This window comes from Pseudophryne corroboree, chromosome 1, assembly GCF_028390025.1.
Source record: "Pseudophryne corroboree isolate aPseCor3 chromosome 1, aPseCor3.hap2, whole genome shotgun sequence".
NCBI classification, from domain to species: Eukaryota; Metazoa; Chordata; class Amphibia; order Anura; family Myobatrachidae; genus Pseudophryne; species Pseudophryne corroboree.
This window is the reverse complement of record NC_086444.1, coordinates 1,244,343,099-1,244,364,597: the sequence shown is the minus strand read 5'-3', so window position 1 is coordinate 1,244,364,597 and position 21,499 is coordinate 1,244,343,099.

Genomic DNA, 21,499 nt, shown 5'->3' with positions numbered 1-21,499 from the left:
CACCTGGCCCATCTAGGAGTGGCACTGCAGTGTCACGCAGGATGTCCCTTCCAAAAAACCCTCCCCAAACAGCACATGACGCAAAGAAAAAAAGAGGCGCAATGAGGTAGCTGTGTGAGTAAGATTAGCGACCCTAGTGGCCGACACAAACACCGGGCCCATCTAGGAGTGGCACTGCAGTGTCACGCAGGATGTCCCTTCCAAAAAACCCTCCCCAAACAGCACATGACGCAAAGAAAAATAAAAGAAAAAAGAGGTGCAAGATGGAATTGTCCTTGGGCCCTCCCACCCACCCTTATGTTGTATAAACAGGACATGCACACTTTAACCAACCCATCATTTCAGTGACAGGGTCTGCCACACGACTGTGACTGATATGACGGGTTGGTTTGGACCCCCCCCAAAAAGAAGCAATTAATCTCTCCTTGCACAAACTGGCTCTACAGAGGCAAGATGTCCACCTCATCATCATCCTCCGATATATCACCGTGTACATCCCCCTCCTCACAGATTATCAATTCGTCCCCACTGGAATCCACCATCTCAGCTCCCTGTGTACTTTGTGGAGGCAATTGCTGCTGGTCAATGTCTCCACGGAGGAATTGATTATAATTCATTTTAATGAACATCATCTTCTCCACATTTTCTGGATGTAACCTCGTACGCCGATTGCTGACAAGGTGAGCGGCGGCACTAAACACTCTTTCGGAGTACACACTTGTGGGAGGGCAACTTAGGTAGAATAAAGCCAGTTTGTGCAAGGGCCTCCAAATTGCCTCTTTTTCCTGCCAGTATAAGTACGGACTGTGTGACGTGCCTACTTGGATGCGGTCACTCATATAATCCTCCACCATTCTTTCAATGGTGAGAGAATCATATGCAGTGACAGTAGACGACATGTCCGTAATCGTTGTCAGGTCCTTCAGTCCGGACCAGATGTCAGCATCAGCAGTCGCTCCAGACTGCCCTGCATCACCGCCAGCGGGTGGGCTCGGAATTCTGAGCCTTTTCCTCGCACCCCCAGTTGCGGGAGAATGTGAAGGAGGAGATGTTGACAGGTCGCGTTCCGCTTGACTTGACAATTTTGTCACCAGCAGGTCTTTCAACCCCAGCAGACTTGTGTCTGCCGGAAAGAGAGATCCAAGGTAGGTTTTAAATCTAGGATCGAGCACGGTGGCCAAAATGTAGTGCTCTGATTTCAACAGATTGACCACCCGTGAATCCTTGTTAAGCGAATTAAGGGCTCCATCCACAAGTCCCACATGCCTAGCGGAATCGCTCCCTTTTAGCTCCTTCTTCAATGCCTCCAGCTTCTTCTGCAAAAGCCTGATGAGGGGAATGACCTGACTCAGGCTGGCAGTGTCTGAACTGACTTCACGTGTGGCAAGTTCAAAGGGCATCAGAACCTTGCACAACGTTGAAATCATTCTCCACTGCACTTGAGACAGGTGCATTCCACCTCCTATATCGTGCTCAATTGTATAGGCTTGAATGGCCTTTTGCTGCTCCTCCAACCTCTGAAGCATATAGAGGGTTGAATTCCACCTCGTTACCACTTCTTGCTTCAGATGATGGCAGGGCAGGTTCAGTAGTTTTTGGTGGTGCTCCAGTCTTCTGTACGTGGTGCCTGTACGCCGAAAGTGTCCCGCAATTCTTCTGGCCACCGACAGCATCTCTTGCACGCCCCTGTCGTTTTTTAAAAAATTCTGCACCACCAAATTCAAGGTATGTGCAAAACATGGGACGTGCTGGAATTTGCCCATATTTAATGCACACACAATATTGCTGGCGTTGTCCGATGCCACAAATCCACAGGAGAGTCCAATTGGGGTAAGCCATTCTGCGATGATCTTCCTCAGTTGCCGTAAGAGGTTTTCAGCTGTGTGCGTATTCTGGAAAGCGGTGATACAAAGCGTAGCCTGCCTAGGAAAGAGTTGGCGTTTGCGAGATGCTGCTACTGGTGCCGCCGCTGCTGTTCTTGCGGCGGGAGTCCATACATCTACCCAGTGGGCTGTCACAGTCATATAGTCCTGACCCTGCCCTGCTCCACTTGTCCACATGTCCGTGGTTAAGTGGACATTGGGTACAACTGCATTTTTTAGGACACTGGTGAGTCTTTTTCTGACGTCCGTGTACATTCTCGGTATCGCCTGCCTACAGAAGTGGAACCTAGATGGTATTTGGTAACGGGGGCACACTGCCTCAATAAATTGTCTAGTTCCCTGTGAACTAACGGCGGATACCGGACGCACGTCTAACACCAACATAGTTGTCAAGGACTCAGTTATCCGCTTTGCAACAGGATGACTGCTGTGATATTTCATCTTCCTCGCAAAGGACTGTTGGACAGTCAATTGCTTACTGGAAGTAGTACAAGTGGGCTTACGACTTCCCCTCTGGGATGACCATCGACTCCCAGCAGCAACAACAGCAGCGCCAGCAGCAGTAGGCGTTACACGCAAGGATGCATCGGAGGAATCCCAGGCAGGAGAGGACTCGTCAGAATTGCCAGTGACATGGCCTGCAGGACTATTGGCATTCCTGGGGAAGGAGGAAATTGACACTGAGGGAGTTGGTGGGGTGGTTTGCGTGAGCTTGGTTACAAGAGGAAGGGATTTACTGGTCAGTGGACTGCTTCTGCTGTCGGCCCAAGTTTTTGAACTTGTCACTGACTTATTATGAATGCGCTGCAGGTGACGTATAAGGGAGGATGTTCCGAGGTGGTTAATGTCCTTACCCCTACTTATTACAGCTTGACAAAGGGAACACACGGCTTGACACCTGTTGTCCGCATTTCTGGTGAAATACTTCCACACCGAAGAGCTGATTTTTTTGGTATTTTCACCAGGCATGTCAACGGCCCTATTCCTCCCACGGACAACAGGTGTCTCCCCGGGTGCCTGACTTAAACAAACCACCTCACCATCAGAATCCTCCTGGTCAATTTCCTCCCCAGCGCCAGCAACACCCATATCCTCCTCATCCTGGTGTACTTCAACACTGACATCTTCAATCTGACTATCAGGAACTGGACTGCGGGTGCTCCTTCCAGCACTTGCAGGGGGCGTGCAAATGGTGGAAGGCGCATGCTCTTCACGTCCAGTGTTGGGAAGGTCAGGCATCGCAACCGACACAATTGGACTCTCCTTGTGGATTTGGGATTTCGAAGAACGCACAGTTCTTTGCTGTGCTACTGCTTTTGCCAGCTTGAGTCTTTTCATTTTTCTAGCGAGAGGCTGAGTGCCTCCATCCTCATGTGAAGCTGAACCACTAGCCATGAACATAGGCCAGGGCCTCAGCCGTTCCTTGCCACTCCGTGTGGTAAATGGCATATTGGCAAGTTTACGCTTCTCCTCCGACAATTTTATTTTAGGTTTTGGAGTCCTTTTTTTACTGATATTTGGTGTTTTGGATTTGACATGCTCTGTACTATGACATTGGGCATCGGCCTTGGCAGACGACGTTGCTGGCATTTCATCGTCTCGGCCATGACTAGTGGCAGCAGCTTCAGCACGAGGTGGAAGTGGATCTTGATCTTTCCCTAATTTTGGAACCTCAACATTTTTGTTCTCCATATTTTAATAGGCACAACTAAAAGGCACCTCAGGTAAACAATGGAGATGGATGGATACTAGTATACAATTATGGATGGACTGCCGAGTGCCGACACAGAGGTAGCTACAGCCGTGGACTACCGTACTGTACTGTGTCTGCTGCTAATATAGACTGGTTGATAAAGAGATGTAGTAGTAGTATGTATGTATAAAGAAGAAAGAAAAAAAAACCACGGGTAGGTGGTATACAATTATGGACGGACTGCCCAGTGCCGACACAGAGGTAGCTACAGCCGTGGACTACCGTACTGTACTGTGTCTGCTGCTAATATAGACTGGTTGATAAAGAGATGTAGTAGTAGTATGTATGTATAAAGAAGAAAGAAAAAAAAACCACGGGTAGGTGGTATACAATTATGGACGGACTGCCCAGTGCCGACACAGAGGTAGCTACAGCCGTGGACTACCGTACTGTACTGTGTCTGCTGCTAATATAGACTGGTTGATAAAGAGATGTAGTAGTAGTAGTATGTATGTATAAAGAAGAAAGAAAAAAAAACCACGGGTAGGTGGTATACAATTATGGACGGACTGCCCAGTGCCGACACAGAGGTAGCTACAGCCGTGGACTACCGTACTGTACTGTGTCTGCTGCTAATATAGACTGGTTGATAAAGAGATGTAGTAGTAGTATGTATGTATAAAGAAGAAAGAAAAAAAAACCACGGGTAGGTGGTATACAATTATGGACGGACTGCCCAGTGCCGACACAGAGGTAGCTACAGCCGTGGACTACCGTACTGTACTGTGTCTGCTGCTAATATAGACTGGTTGATAAAGAGATGTAGTAGTAGTAGTATGTATGTATAAAGAAGAAAGAAAAAAAAAACCACGGGTAGGTGGTATACAATTATGGACGGACTGCCGAGTGCCGACACAGAGGTAGCTACAGCCGTGGACTACCGTACTGTACTGTGTCTGCTGCTAATATAGACTGGTTGATAAAGAGATGTAGTAGTAGTATGTATGTATAAAGAAGAAAGAAAAAAAAACCACGGGTAGGTGGTATACAATTATGGACGGACTGCCGAGTGCCGACACAGAGGTAGCTACAGCCGTGAACTACCGTACTGTGTCTGCTGCGACTGGATGATAAATAATGATATAAAAAATATATATATATCACTACTGCAGCCGTACAGGTATATATTATATAATGACGGACCTGCTGGACACTGTCTGTCAGCAGAATGAGTTTTTTATAGAATTAAAAAAAAAACACCACACAAGTGAAGTCACACGACGAGTGTTTAACTTTTTCAGGCAATCACAATATAGTATACTATACTACTAACTATACTGGTGGTCAGTGTGGTCAGGTCACTGGTCAGTCACACTGGCAGTGGCACTCCTGCAGCAAAAGTGTGCACTGTTTAATTTTAATAATAATATGTACTCCTGGCTCCTGCTATAACCTATAACTGGCACTGCAGTGCTCCCCAGTCTCCCCCACAATTATAAGATGTGTGAGCTGAGCACAGTCAGATACGAGTGTTTAACTTTTTCAGGCAATCACAATTTAGTATACTACTAACTATACTGGTGGTCAGTGTGGTCAGGTCACTGGTCAGTCACACTGGCAGTGGCACTCCTGCAGCAAAAGTGTGCACTGTTTAATTTTAATAATAATATGTACTCCTGGCTCCTGCTATAACCTATAACTGGCACTGCAGTGCTCCCCAGTCTCCCCCACAATTATAAGATGTGTGAGCTGAGCACAGTTAGATATATACATAGATGATGCAGCACACTGGGCTGAGCAGTGCACACAGATATGGTATGTGACTGAGTCACTGTGTATCGTTTTTTTCAGGCAGAGAACGGATATATTAAATAAAACTGCACTGTCTGGTGGTCACTGTGGTCAGTCACTAGTAAACTCTGCACTCTCTACAGTTCTACAGTACTCCTAAGCTCCAGTAAATCAGGTCAATCTCTCTCTCTCTCTCTCTTCTAATCTAAATGGAGAGGACGCCAGCCACGTCCTCTCCCTATCAATCTCAATGCACGTGTGAAAATGGCGGCGACGCGCGGCTCCTTATATAGAATCCGAGTCTCGCGAGAATCCGACAGCGTCATGATGACGTTCGGGCGCGCTCGGGTTAACCGAGCAAGGCGGGAAGATCCGAGTCGCTCGGACCCGTGAAAAAAAACATGAAGTTCGTGCGGGTTCGGATTCAGAGAAACCGAACACGCTCATCTCTAGTGTGGGCTAGAGTGTAGTGTAAGAATAATGCTGTGTAACATGTGTGGGCTAGAGTGTAGTGCAAGAATAATGCTGTGTAGCATGTGTGGGCTAGATTGTAGTGTAAGAATAAAGCTGTGTAACGTGTGTGGACTAGAGTGTAGTGTAAGAAAAAAGCTGTGTAGCATGTGTGGGCTAGAGTGTAGTGTAAGAATAATGCTGTGTAGCATGTGTGGGCTAGATTGTAGTGTAAGAATAAAGCTGTGTTACGTGTGTGGGCTAGATTCTAGTGTAAGAATAAAGCTGTGTAACGTGTGTGGGCTAGATTGTAGTGTAAGAATAAAGCTGTGTAGCATGTGTGGGCTAGATTGTAGTGTAAGAATAAAGCTGTGTAACGTGTGTGGACTAGAGTGTAGTGTAAGAATAAAGCTGTGTAACATGTGGGCTAGAGTGTAGTGTAAGAAAAAAGCTGTGTAACATGTGGGCTAGATTGTAATGTAAGAATAAAGCTGTGTAGCATGTGTGGGCTAGATTGTAGTGTAAGAAAAAAGCTGTGTAACATGTGGGATAGAGTGTAGTGTAAGAAAAAAGCTGTGTAACATGTGGGCTAGAGTGTAGTGTAAGAAAAAAGCTGTGTAACATGTGGGCTAGAGTGTAGTGTAAGAAAAAAGCTGTGTAACATGTGGCCTAGATTGTAATGTAAGAATAAAGCTGTGTAGCATGTGTGGGCTAGATTGTAGTGTAAGAAAAAAGCTGTGTAACATGTGGGATAGAGTGTAGTGTAAGAAAAAAGCTGTGTAACATGTGGGCTAGAGTGTAGTGTAAGAAAAAAGCTGTGTAACATGTGGGCTAGAGTGTAGTGTAAGAATAAAGCTGTGTAACATGTGTGGGCTAGAGTGTAGTGTAAGAAAAAAGCTGTGTAACGTGTGTGGACTAGATTGTAGTGTAAGAATAAAGCTGTGTAACATGTGGGCTAGAGTGTAGTGTAAGAAAAAAGCTGTGTAGCATGTGTGGACTAGAGTGTAGTGTAAGAATAATGCTGTGTAGCATGTGTGGGCTAGATTGTAGTGTAAGAATAAAGCTGTGTAACGTGTGTGGACTAGAGTGTAGTGTAAGAAAAAAGCTGTGTAGCATGTGTGGGCTAAAGTGTAGTGTAAGAATAATCCTGTGTAGCATGTGTGGGCTAGATTGTAGTGTAAGAATAAAGCTGTGTAACGTGTGTGGGCTAGAGTGTAGTGTAAGAATAAAGCTGTGTAACGTGTGTGGGCTAGATTGTAGTGTAAGAATAAAGCTGTGTAGAATGTGTGGGCTAGATTGTAGTGTAAGAATAAAGCTGTGTAACGTGTGTGGACTAGAGTGTAGTGTAAGAATAAAGCTGTGTAACATGTGGGCTAGAGTGTAGTGTAAGAAAAAAGCTGTGTAACATGTGGGCTAGATTGTAATGTAAGAATAAAGCTGTGTAACATGTGTGGGCTAGATTGTAGTGTAAGAATAAAGCTGTGTAACATGTGGGCTAGAGTGTAGTGTAAGAATAAAGCTGTGTAGCATGTGGACTAGATTGTAGTGTAAGAATAAAGCTGTGTAACATGTGGGTGAAGGGTTACCTCTTCTGTCTTTGTAAATATTACTTTTTATATGATCAATTTCCTTATAATAAGTATAGTGTAAAAGTGAATATTTCTACCTCCCTAATGAAGGGTTAAACATGCTATATGAATTGTTATGTGTTTGAATAGACACGTACGCACTCTCTACAAGATGCCTTTGTCTGTTCATATAATATAAGGCTTGTGTGTGTCTTATCTTCAAGGACAATTACATACCAGATCAAAACTGTTACTTCTGTGTGTTACTAAAATATCCTGCATGTAATGTCGTATGCTACTTCTATTTATCCAATCATATGCTTGCACATATTGTATACACCCATGTTTCTTTTCTATATAGTACTCTGTAATTTATTAAATAAACAGTGTGAATTTTTACTGCTTGTGTTGTGCATGTAACTGATAGCGTAAAGGTTTACACTCCCAGACGTCTGAGAGGCCATCACATCGAGGGTTAAAGAATATAAGGGCAGATCCTTTCAGTGGGCTAGAGTGTAGTGTAAGAATAAAGCTGTGTAACATGTGGACTAGAGTGTAGTGTAAGAAAAAAGCTGTGTAACATGTGGGCTAGAGTGTAGTGTAAGAAAAAAGCTGTGTAACATGTGGGCTAGATTGTAGTGTAAGAATAAAGCTCTGTAACATGTGTGGGCTAGAGTGTAGTGTAAGAAAAAAGCTGTGTAACGTGTGTGGACTAGATTGTAGTGTAAGAATAAAGCTGTGTAACATGTGGGCTAGAGTGTAGTGTAAGAATAAAGCTGTGTAACATGTGGACTAGAGTGTAGTGTAAGAATAAAGCTGTGTAACATGTGGGCTAGATTGTAGTGTAAGAATAAAGCTCTGTAACATGTGTGGGCTAGAGTGTAGTGTAAGAAAAAAGCTGTGTAACGTGTGTGGACTAGATTGTAGTGTAAGAATAAAGCTGTGTAACATGTGGGCTAGAGTGTAGTGTAAGAATAAAGCTGTGTAACATGTGGACTAGAGTGTAGTGTAAGAATAAAGCTGTGTAACATGTGGGCTTGAGTGTAGTGTAAGAATAAAGCTGTGTAACATGTGGGCTAGATTGTAGTGTAAGAAAAAAGCTGTGTAACATGTGGGCTAGATTGTAGTGTAAGAATAAAGCTGTGTAACATGTGGGCTAGAGTGTAGTGTAAGAATAAAGCTGTGTAGCATGTGTGGGCTAGATTGTAGTGTAAGAATAAAGCTGTGTAGCATGTGGGCTAGAGTGTAGTGTAAGAATAAAGCTGTGTAACATGTGTGGACTAGAGTGTAGTGTAAGAATAAAGCTGTGTAACATGTGGGCTAGAGTGTAGTGTAAGAATAAAGCTGTGTAACATGTGGGCTAGATTGTAATGTAAGAATAAAGCTGTGTAACATGTGGGCTAGAGTGTAGTGTAAGAATAAAGCTGTGTAACGTGTGTGGGCTAGAGTGTAGTGTAAGAATAAAGCTGTGTAACATGTGGGCTAGAGTGTAGTGTAAGAATAAAGCTGTGTAACGTGTGTGGGCTAGAGTGTAGTGTAAGAATAAAGCTGTGTAACATGTGGGCTAGATTGTAGTGTAAGAATAAAGATGTGTAACGTGTGGGCTAGATTGTAGTGTAAGAATAAAGCTGTGTAACATGTGGGCTAGAGTGTAGTGTAAGAAAAAAGCTCTGTAGCATGTGTGGGCTAGATTGTAGTGTAAGAATAAAGCTGTGTAGCATGTGTGGGCTAGATTGTAGTGTAATAAAAAAGCTGTGTAACATGTGGGCTAGAGTGTAGTGTAAGAAAAAAGCTGTGTAGTATGTGTGGGCTAGAGTGTAGTGTAAGAAAAAAGCTGTGTAACGTGTGTGGACTAGATTGTAGTGTAAGAATAAAGCTGTGTAACGTGTGTGGACTAGATTGTAGTGTAAGAATAAAGCTGTGTAACATGTGGGCTAGAGTGTAGTGTAAGAATAAAGCTGTGTAACATGTGGGCTAGATTGTAGTGTAAGAAAAAAGCTGTGTAACATGTGTGGGCTAGATTGTAGTGTAAGAATAAAGCTGTGTAACATGTGTGGGCTAGATTGTAGTGTAAGAATAAAGCTGTGTAACATGTGTGGGCTAGATTGTAGTGTAAGAATAAAGCTGTGTAACATGTGGGCTAGAGTGTAGTGTAAGAATAAAGCTGTGTAGCATGTGTGGGCTAGATTGTAGTGTAAGAATAAAGCTGTGTAACATGTGGGCTAGATTGTAGTGTAAGAATAAAGCTGCGTAGCATGTGTGGACTAGAGTGTAGTGTAAGAATAAAGATGTGTAACGTGTGTGGGCTAGAGTGTAGTGTAAGAATAAAGCTGTGTAACATGTGGGCTAGAGTGTAGTGTAAGAATAAAGCTGTGTAAGATGTGGGCTAGAGTGTAGTGTAAGAATAAAGCTGTGTAGCATGTGTGGGCTAGAGTGTAGTGTAAGAATAAAGCTGTGTAACATGTGGGCTAGATTGTAGTGTAAGAATAAAGCTGTGTAACATGTGTGGACTAGATTGTAGTGTAAGAATAAAGCTGTGTAACGTGTGTGGGCTAGATTGTAGTGTAAGAATAAAGCTGTGTAACATGTGTGGACTAGATTGTAGTGTAAGAATAAAGCTGTGTAACATGTGTGGACTAGATTGTAGTGTAAGAATAAAGCTGTGTAACATGTGTGGACTAGATTGTAGTGTAAGAAAAAAGCTGTGTAACATGTGTGGGCTAGAGTGTAGTGTAAGAATAAAGCTGTGTAACATGTGGGCTAGATTGTAGTGTAAGAATAAAGCTGTGTAACATGTGGGCTAGAGTGTAGTGTAAGAATAAAGCTGTGTAACATGTGGGCTAGAGTGTAGTGTAAGAAAAAAGCTGTGTAACATGTGTGGACTAGATTGTAGTGTAAGAATAAAGCTGTGTAACATGTGGGCTAGAGTGTAGTGTAAGAAAAAAGCTGTGTAGCATGTGTGGGCTAGATTGTAGTGTAAGAATAAAGCTGTGTAACATGTGGGCTAGAGTGTAGTGTAAGAAAAAAGCTGTGTAACATATGGGCTAGAGTGTAGTGTAAGAATAAAGCTGTGTAACATGTGGGCTAGAGTGTAGTGTAAGAATAAAGCTGTGTAACATGTGGGCTAGATTGTAGTGTAAGAATAAAGCTGTGTAACATGTGTGGACTAGAGTGTAGTGGAAGAAAAAAGCTGTGTAACATGTGTGGGCTAGAGTGTAGTGTAAGAATAAAGCTGTGTAACATGTGTGGACTAGAGTGTAGTGTAAGAAAAAAGCTGTGTAACATGTGTGGACTAGAGTGTATTGGAAGAAAAAAGCTGTGTAACATGTGTGGGCTAGAGTGTAGTGTAAGAATAAAGCTGTGTAACGTGTGTGGACTAGAGTGTAGTGGAAGAAAAAAGCTGTGTAACATGTGTGGGCTAGAGTGTAGTGTAAGAATAAAGCTGTGTAACATGTGTGGACTAGAGTGTAGTGTAAGAAAAAAGCTGTGTAACATGTGTGGGCTAGATTGTAGTGTAAGAATAAAGCTGTGTAACATGTGGACTAGAGTGTAGTGTAAGAATAAAGCTGTGTAACATGTGGGCTAGATTGTAGTGGAAGAAAAAAGCTGTGTAACATGTGGGCTAGATTGTAGTGTAAGAAAAAAGCTGTGTAACATGTGGGCTAGATTGTAGTGTAAGAATAAAGCTGTGTAACATGTGGGCTAGAGTGTAGTGTAAGAATAAAGCTGTGTAACATGTGTGGACTAGATTGTAGTGTAAGAATAAAGCTGTGTAACGTGTGTGGACTAGATTGTAGTGTAAGAAAAAAGCTGTGTAGCATGTGTGGGCTAGAGTGTAGTGTAAGAATAAAGCTGTGTAACATGTGTGGGCTAGAGTGTAGTGTAAGAATAAAGCTGTGTAACATGTGGGCTAGAGTGTAGTGTAAGAATAAAGCTGTGTAACATGTGGGCTAGATTGTAGTGTAAGAAAAAAACTGTGTAACATGTGTGGGCTAGAGTGTAGTGTAAGAATAAAGCTGTGTAACGTGTGTGGACTAGATTGTAGTGTAAGAATAAAGCTGTGTAACATGTGGACTAGAGTGTAGTGTAAGAATAAAGCTGTGTAACATGTGGGCTAGAGTGTAGTGTAAGAATAAAGCTGTGTAACATGTGTGGACTAGATTGTAGTGTAAGAATAAAGCTGTGTAACGTGTGTGGACTAGATTGTAGTGTAAGAAAAAAGCTGTGTAACATGTGTGGGCTAGATTGTAGTGTAAGAATAAAGCTGTGTAACGTGGGCTAGATTGTAGTGGAAGAAAAAAGCTGTGTAACATGTGTGGGCTAGAGTGTAGTGTAAGAATAAAGCTGTGTAACATGTGGGCTAGAGTGTAGTGTAAGAATAAAGCTGTGTAACGTGTGTGGACTAGAGTGTAGTGTAAGAATAAAGCTGTGTAACGTGTGTGGACTAGAGTGTAGTGTAAGAATAAAGCTGTGTAACACGTGGGCTAGATTGTAGTGTAAGAATAAAGCTGTGTAACATGTGGGCTAGATTGTAGTGTAAGAATAAAGCTGTGTAACATGTGGGCTAGAGTGTAGTGTAAGAAAAAAGCTGTGTAGCATGTGTGGGCTAGATTGTAGTGTAAGAAAAAAGCTGTGCAACATGTGGGCTAGAGTGTAGTGTAAGAAAAAAGCTGTGTAACATATGGGCTAGAGTGTAGTGTAAGAATAAAGCTGTGTAACGTGTGTGGACTAGATTGTAGTGTAAGAATAAAGCTGTGTAACATGTGGGCTAGAGTGTAGTGTAAGAATAAAGCTGTGTAACATGTGGGCTAGATTGTAGTGTAAGAATAAAGCTGTGTAACGTGTGTGGACTAGAGTGTAGTGTAAGAATAAAGCTGTGTAACATGTGGGCTAGATTGTAGTGTAAGAATAAAGCTGTGTAACATGTGTGGGCTAGATTGTAGTGTAAGAATAAAGCTGTGTAACATGTGGACTAGAGTGTAGTGTAAGAATAAAGCTGTGTAACATGTGGGCTAGATTGTAGTGTAAGAATAAAGCTGTGTAACATGTGGACTAGAGTGTAGTGTAAGAATAAAGCTGTGTAACATGTGGGCTAGATTGTAGTGTAAGAATAAAGCTGTGTAACATGTGGGCTAGATTGTAGTGTAAGAATAAAGCTGTGTAACATGTGGGCTAGAGTGTAGTGTAAGAATAAAGCTGTGTAACATGTGGGCTAGATTGTAGTGTAAGAATAAAGCTGTGTAACATGTGGGCTAGAGTGTAGTGTAAGAATAAAGCTGTGTAACATGTGGGCTAGAGTGTAGTGTAAGAATAAAGCTGTGTAGCATGTGGGCTAGATTGTAGTGTAAGAATAAAGCTGTGTAACATGTGGGCTAGAGTGTAGTGTAAGAATAAACTGTGTAACATGTGTGGGCTAGATTGTAGTGTAAGAATAAAGCTGTGTAACATGTGGGCTAGATTGTAGTGTAAGAAAAAAGCTGTGTAACATGTGTGGACTAGATTGTAGTGGAAGAAAAAAGCTGTGTAACATGTGGGCTAGAGTGTAGTGTAAGAAAAAAGCTGTGTAACATGTGTGGGCTAGATTGTAGTGTAAGAAAAAAGCTGTGTAACATGTGTGGGCTAGATTGTAGTGTAAGAAAAAAGCTGTGTAACATGTGTGGGCTAGATTGTAGTGTAAGAAAAAAGCTGTGTAACATGTGGGCTAGATTGTAGTGTAAGAAAAAAGCTGTGTAACATGTGTGGACTAGAGTGTAGTGTAAGAAAAGAGCTGTGTAACATGTGTGGGCTACATGCAGAGGCAGCCAGTATTTACCCTGCACAGACACAATATAAATGTATCCCCCCCTGCATTGCAAATTTATTTTTTCCAGGTACAAAGTTATGTGCTTTATCTGGCTTACTTCCAAACCCGAATCAGGGCTACAGTATGTAGTTTCCCTAACTGGCTTCCTCACTTGGATCCTTCATGGGTAGGATGAATAATCCTTGGAACTGATGACCCACAGTGGCTTATGGTTTATAGTGTCCTATTATAGGAATCTGCCCTATAAATAAAATTATCATTAAATACATTATATGCATTCAAATAAGATCACTAATTAAAAAGAAATATTATGTAGCCTCTGGATGGCCCTGCATTAACCAGGGCCCCTCAATATTTCTGCAGCAGGAGGACTGGTCGGTTCTTCTGCACCCTGTCTGGAAAAACTGCAAGACAACCTGCATCTGCTAGAAAATGAAAGCCCTGGGAGCAAGGCGACCTTCCAGCAGGACAATGATCCTGAGCAAATGGTCAAAGCAATGCTGACAATGATGTACAGCACAAAGGTGAATGTTCTGTGGTGACCCAGTGGTCACAGTCCACAGTCCAGATCTTAGATCACATGGGAATCTGTGACCCTGGAAAAAAAATTGCACCCACAGCCATTATACACCCAACCTGAGCAACTAGGGCAAATCTGCAAGGAAGAATGGGCAGAAACACCCCCAACCAGTGGGCAAACCTGGTAGACACTCAGCCCAACAGACATTTATTAGTTATTACCAGTTATTTATATAGCGCACACATATTCCGCAGCGCTGTACAGAGAATATTTGGCCAGTCACATCAGTCCCTGCCCCAGTGGAGCTTACACGCTATATTCCCTATCACATGTACATACACACACATTCACACTAGGGTTAATTTGTTGGAAGCCAATTTAATCTACCAGTATATTTTTGGATTGTGGGAGGAAACTGGAGTACCCGGAGGAAACCCACGCAAGTATGGGGAGAATATACAAACTCCACACAGTTAGGGTCATGGTGGGAATAGAACCCATGACCTCTTTGCTGTGAGGCAGTGTTCTACCAGGCCCTATACTAGCCTGCAGGGTATGAATACTTATGCACTCAGCAGTTTTTGCTGATTTTTTAAGTGATTGAAAACTTTTGCCAGTCAATATGACAACCTTTGCACCGGTGACAGGAGTCTCTTTGTCTGTGACCAGTGATGGAGGCCCGGACGGGAACGGTTACAGTATGTGTGGGAGATAATGGGCCTGCTGATGGAGCGCTGTATACGCTGTACGTGTGTCTGTTAGTGATCCCGGTGCTCTGCTGAGTGCAGACTCTCATTGTGTGAGGGATTACTGCCTGGACCTGGCAGAGAGACAGCGGCCATCCTGATATCAGCAGTTTAGTATAAATGACTTGTGTGCAGCAGAGCTGGTATTCTCCGCACTGACTGCCTGGACCACGTATGTCCTCACTGGAAGCTCAGTGGCCAGACATCAGCTCCCCACTAACTGCTGCTCCTGCCCAAGCTATAAGTCAGGCTACCACTGTATGCAGACTCGTCCCAGTGGCATCAATGTCCAGAGTTCAGCTTCCTTGTGTCCAGTATTCCAGATCTCTTATCTGAGCCTACTATCAAGCATTGCCTTCTCCTGACACTGTTGGAGACCTAATCAGCTGCTGGAGGTCTTCTCTGCTCTTCACTAATTCACAAATGAGAGGTCTCCCCTCCTCCGCTGATCTACTGTCCAATGAGATGTTTTCCCTCCTCCACTGATCTACTGTCCAATGAGAGGACTTCCCTCCTCCACTGATAAACTGTCCAATGAGAGGTCTTCCCTCCTCCACTGATCCACTGTCCAATGAGAGGTCTTCCCTCCTCCACTGATCCACTGTCCAATGGGAGGTCTTCCCTCCTCCACTCATCTACTGTCAAATGAGAGGTCTCCCCTCCTCCGCTGATCTACTGTCCAATGAGAGGTCTTCCCTCCTCCACTGATCTACGGTCCAATGAGAGGACTCCACTCCACCACTGATCTACTGTCCAATGAGAGGACTCCCCTCCTCCACTGATCTACTGTCCAATTAGAGGTCTCCCTCCGCTGATCTACAGTCCAATGAGAGGTCTCCCCTCCTCCGCTGATCTACTGTCTAATGAGAGGTCTCCCCTCCTCCGCTGATCTAATGTCCAATGAGAGGCCTTCCCTCTTCTGCAGATCTACTGTCCAATGAGAGGCCTCTCCTCCTCCACTGATCTACTGTCTAATGAGAGGTCTCCCCTCCTCCGCTGATCTACTGTATAATGAGATGTCTCCCCTCCTCCGCTGATCTACTGTATAATGAGAGACCTCCCTCCACTGCTGATCCACTACAACCTGCTCCACAAATCCTATCTGTTTTCAGTTTCTAATCCCCTCATGGAGACACGCTCACCTCTGGTCCACTCATTTTGCTGGAGATCTACCCTATTATCATACAATGATGAAGCTCTGCTACTATAGGAACTATTGGAGATCTTCCCTCATCTGATCCAGTGCTGGAGATCCTCTCATACAAAGACAATTAAAAAAGGTAAAACTTAGAACATTATATCCGAGATCAGTATGTAACAGGCGGATTTACAGGCCACCTGACAATCCTGAATGTACCTCATTGTTACTTTAGGAGTAATTGGGCACTTCAATGGATCCACAGCTGATTCCAGCGAAGGGGTGAAGCTTTAGAAGGACCCTACATAGCCACTGATATCAATATAAATACTCGAAGAAACAAATTCCCCCAACACATCATAATGGACCAGCAAAAGAAACATACGTCCTACATATTAACAGAAATGCAGAGATCACCTGGACTTCCCCCCACATCCTCCAATATGGCACTACAGGGACCAGCATGCCCCCCAACTGCTGATCCCAACCAGTGATAAAATGTAGACTAGAAAAAAATACCATAAAATTCCCAGAGCACACCATGATGGACCAGCATACTGTACATCCTCCGTGATAACAGCAATGCAGAGATATCAGTTATGTTTGTAGTATTCTAGTCTAAATTAACCTCTCCTTTACATGCACCTGGACCAATAAATTGATTTGAGCCACAACCATTCTGTGTATCAATGTTCTGAGAGACACGGATGGGATCAGTAGCTGGAGGGAATGCTGGTCCTTGTACTGCCATACTGGAGGATCCTGGGGTGCCGCTACATGAGTTGGCTCTCAATTAGAAATGCATAAATATATAAACCATAGTAGGACTATTATCATATAATTTAGTACCACCAGAGCAGATATGCCTTGCAGTGCCTGGTGGCTTACTATGTATTGGCAAATGTATGTAATCTCTGCATTTCTACTATCATATAGGAAGCATGTCTCTTTTGATTGACCATTGCAGCGTGCTGGGGGAATTTGTCTTGTCTAGATTAACCCCTTCCTTACATGCACCTGTGATGGGCCTATAAATTGATCTAAGCAACTACCATTCTGTGTATCAATATAAATACTTGGAGCAAAAATTGAGTTCAACAATAGTATTTTGTCTCCATCTACTGGTGTCTCATGGTATCACATTAATTATTCACTGGCCCTTTCTTTTGTTTTTTTTTATAAGGAACTCCATTATTTATTATTATTTATTAACAGTTTCTTATATAGCGCATCATATTCCGTTGCGCTTTACAATTGGACACAATGATAAAACAAAACTGGGTAATAACAGACGGTCAGAGGTAGGAGGGCCCTGCTCACAAGCTTACACTCTATCACCCAGAGTAAGGGGCAAATTCATGATCATGCTATCCATTAATTTCTGTCTATATGCCCATGACATGCTCTTACTCAACTTACTACCCAGTCACAGTCACTTACCACCCAGTCACACCCCTTACCACCCAGTCACACCCCTTACCACCCAGTCACAGTCACTTACCACCCAGTCACTTACCACCCAGTCACACCCCTTACCACCCAGTCACAGTCACCACCCAGTCACACCCCTTACCACCCAGTCACAGTCACTTACCACCCAGTCACACCCCTTACCACCCAGTCACAGTCACCACCCAGTCACACCCCTTACCACCCAGTCACAGCCCTTACCACCCAGTCACAGTCACTTACCGCCCAGTCACACCCCTTACCTTGAAATATAGGAGGCAAATCAAGTCCATCTGATGCAAAACCTGCAGAGCCTTTTGATGCTTAAATACACTGCTCCCACAGGTCCACCTACTGTCCTGGCCTCTACTCCTGCATCATCTCAGGTTCACATTCCTAAGCCCCTAATATGATGACAATCCCAAATTCTCCACCATCCTAATCGAACATCTTCCAGGTAATTTTAATTCCAAGAAAGTAAAATATGAATAGATTGTATCGCTACTGCCCGGCCTGACTCCTCTGTGTGGACGCAATGACACCAATTTTCTGAATGCTTTAGGAAAAACTTCTACAAGCCTGGCTATCAGCCACCATTCTTTACCTCTCTAAAAGTTCTAAGGGGCTTGTTTATTATATCATATTTGCTAGATATTCCCCAAAAACTATTGTGGGGGTACCCGTATATATTATGATTGTATCTTTAGGGGACAATAGCAGGTATCACCAACCAGCAGTTCACCAAGGGATATTCTTATCTGGTTGCTCCCAAAATGTCTCTCACTGGAAAACTGCCAATCCCACGGTTTGGCCTCCAGACACATCTCAAACCTTCAGTATTTTAAATAAGATCTTAATATTTACTCCCATTCTAAGAAAGCCTGATGCCTCCCAACTCTTTTCACTTGAGTTAGACACATTGCTGTGGCTGAAATCTCAACAAGCCTCCACTGGAAAACTCCAGCCAGCATAGGGGAACTATAGCATTGGTGATAATAAGAATTTACTCACCGGTAATTCTATTTCTCGTAGTCCGTAGTGGATGCTGGGAACTCCGTAAGGACCATGGGGAATAGACGGGCTCCGCAGGAGACTGGGCACTCTAAAAGAAAGATTAGGTACTATCTGGTGTGCACTGTGCACTGGCTCCTCCCTCTATGCCCCTCCTCCAGACCTCATTTAAGGAAACTGTGCCCGGAAGAGCTGACACAACAAGGAAAGGATTTGGAATCCAGGGTAAGACTCATACCAGCCACACCAATCACACCGTACAACTCTTGATAACCATACCCAGTTAACAGTATGAACAACAACTGAGCCTCAGTAACAGATGGCTCATAACAATAACCCTTTAGTTAAGCAATAACTATATACATGTATTGCAGAGAGTCCGCACTTGGGACGGGCGCCCAGCATCCACTACGGACTACGAGAAATAGAATTATCGGTGAGTAAATTCTTATTTTCTCTGACGTCCTAGTGGATGCTGGGAACTCCGTAAGGACCATGGGGATTATACCAAAGCTCCCAAACGGGCGGGAGAGTGCGGATGACTCTGCAGCACCGCATGAGCAAAGGCAAGGTCCTCCTCAGCCAGGGTATCAAACTTGTAGAACTTAGCAAATGTGTTTGAACCCGACCAAGTAGCAGCTCGGCAAAGCTGTAAAGCCGAGACCCCTCGGGCAGCCGCCCAAGAAGAGCCCACCTTCCTTGTGGAATGGGCTTTCACTGATTTAGGATGCGGCAATCCTGCCGCAGAATGAGCTTGCTGAATCGTGTTACAGATCCAGCGCGCAATAGTTTGCTTAGAAGCAGGAGCACCCAGCTTGTTGGGTGCATGCAGGATAAACAGCGAGTCAGTTTTCCTGACTCCAGCCGTCCTGGCTACATAGATTTTCAAAGCCCTGACTACATCTAGTAACTTGGAGTCCTCCAAGTCCCGAGTAGCCGCAGGCACCACAATAGGTTGGTTCAAATGAAACGCTGATACCACCTTAGGGAGAAATTGGGGACGGGTCCTCAATTCTGCCCTGTCCATATGGAAGATCAGATAAGGGCTTTTACAAGACAAAGCCGCCAAATCTGACACACGCCTAGCCGAAGCTAAGGCCAATAGCATGACCACTTTCCACGTGAGATATTTTAGCTCCACGGTCTTAAGTGGCTCAAACCAGTGTGATTTCAGGAAACCCAACACAACATTAAGATCCCAAGGTGCCACTGGAGGCACAAAAGGGGGGCTGAATATGCAGCACTCCCTTAACAAACGTCTGAACTTCAGGCAGTGAAGCCAGTTCTTTTTGAAAGAAAATAGATAGGGCCGAAATCTGGTCCTTTATGGATCCTAATTTTAGGCCCATAGTCACTCCTGACTGTAGGAAGTGCAGAAATCGACCCAGCTGGAATTCCTCTGTAGGGGCCTTCCTGGCCTCACACCAAGCAACATATTTTCGCCATATACGGTGATAATGTTGTGCTGTCACGTCTTTCCTAGCCTTTATCAGCGTAGGAATCACTTCATCTGGAATGCCCTTTTCCGTTAGGATCTGGCGTTCAACCGCCATGCCGTCAAACGCAGCCGCGGTAAGTCTTGGAACAGACAGGGCCCCTGCTGTAACAGGTCCTGTCTGAGAGGCAGAGGCCATGGTTCCTCTGAGATCATTTCTTGTAGTTTTGGGTACCAAGTTCTTCTTGGCCAATCCGGAACGATGAGTATAGTTCTTACTCCTCTCTTTCTTACTATCCTCAGTACCTTGGGTATGAGAGGAAGAGGAGGGAACACATAAACCGACTGGTACACCCACGGTGTTACTAGTGCGTCCACAGCTATCGCCTGAGGGTCCCTTGACCTGGCGCAATATTTTTTTAGCTTTTTGTTGAGGCGGGACGCCATCATGTCCACCTGTGGCCGTTCCCAACGGTTTACAATCAGCGTGAAGACTTCTGGATGAAGTCCCCACTCTCCCGGGTGTAGGTCGTGCCTGCTGAGGAAGTCTGCTTCCCAGTTGTCCACTCCCGGAATGAACACTGCTGACAGTGCTAGCACGTGATTTTCCGCCCATCGGAGAATCCTTGTGGCTTCTGCCATTGCCATCCTGCTTCTTGTGCCGCCCTGTCGGTTTACATGGGCGACCGCCGTGATGTTGTCTGATTGAATCATCACTGGTTGGTTCTGAAGCAGGGGCTCTGCTTGACTCAGGGCGTTGTAAATGGCCCTTAGTTCAAGTATATTTATGTGTAGTGAAGTCTCCTGACTTGACCACAGTCCCTGGAAGTTCCTTCCCTGAGTGACTGCCCTCCATCCTCGGAGGCTTGCGTCCGTGGTCACCAGAACCCAGTCCTGTATGCCGAATCTGCGGCCCTCGAGAAGATGAGCACTCTGCAGCCACCACAGCAGAGACACCCTGGCCCTTGGGGACAGGGTGATCAACCGATGCATCTGAAGATACGATCCGGACCATTTGTCTAACAGATCCCACTGAAAGATCCTTGCATGGAACCTGCCGAAGGGAATTGCTTCGTAAGAAGCCACCATCTTTCCCAGGACTCGCGTGCAGTGATGCACCGACACCTGTTTTGGTTTCAGGAGGTCCCTGACCAGAGATGACAATTCCTGGGCCTTCTCCACCGGGAGAAACACCTTCTTCTGTTCTGTGTCCAGAATCATGCCCAGGAAGAGCAGACGCGTCGCAGGAATCAGCTGCGACTTTGGGATATTCAGACTCCAGCCGTGCTGTAGCAACACTTCCCGAGAAAGTGCTACGCTGACTAACAACTGCTCTCTGGACCTCGCCTTTATAAGGAGATCGTCCAAATACGGGATAATTATAACTCCCTTCTTCCGAAGGAGTATCATCATTTCGGCCATTACCTTGGTAAATACTCTCGGTGCCGTGGACAGACCAAACGGCAACGTCTGGAATTGGTAATGACAATCCTGTACCACAAACCTGAGGTACTCCTGGTGAGGTGGGTAAACGGGGACATGCAAGTAAGCATCCTTGATGTCCAGCGACACCATAAAATCCCCCTCTTCCAAGCTTGCAATAACCGCCCTGAGCGATTCCATTGTGAACTTGAACTTCCTTATATAAGTGTTCAAGGATTTTAAATTTAGAATGGGTCTCACCGAACCGTCTTGTTTCGGTACCACAAACATTGTGGAATAGTAACCCCGTCTCTGTTGAAGGAGGGGAACCTTGATTATCACCTGCTGGAGGTACAGCTTGTGAATTGCCGCCAGTACTACCTCCCTTTCCCTGGGAGCAGCTGGCAAGGCTGATTTGAGGTAACGGCGAGGGGGAGTCGCCTCGAACTCCAGCTTGTATCTGAGATACAATTTGTACAGCCCAGAGATCCACTTGTGAGTGAACCCACTGGTTGCTGAAGTTTCGGAGACGCGCCCCCACCGCTCCCGGCTCCGCCTGTGGAGCCCCAGCGTCATGCGGTGGACTTAGA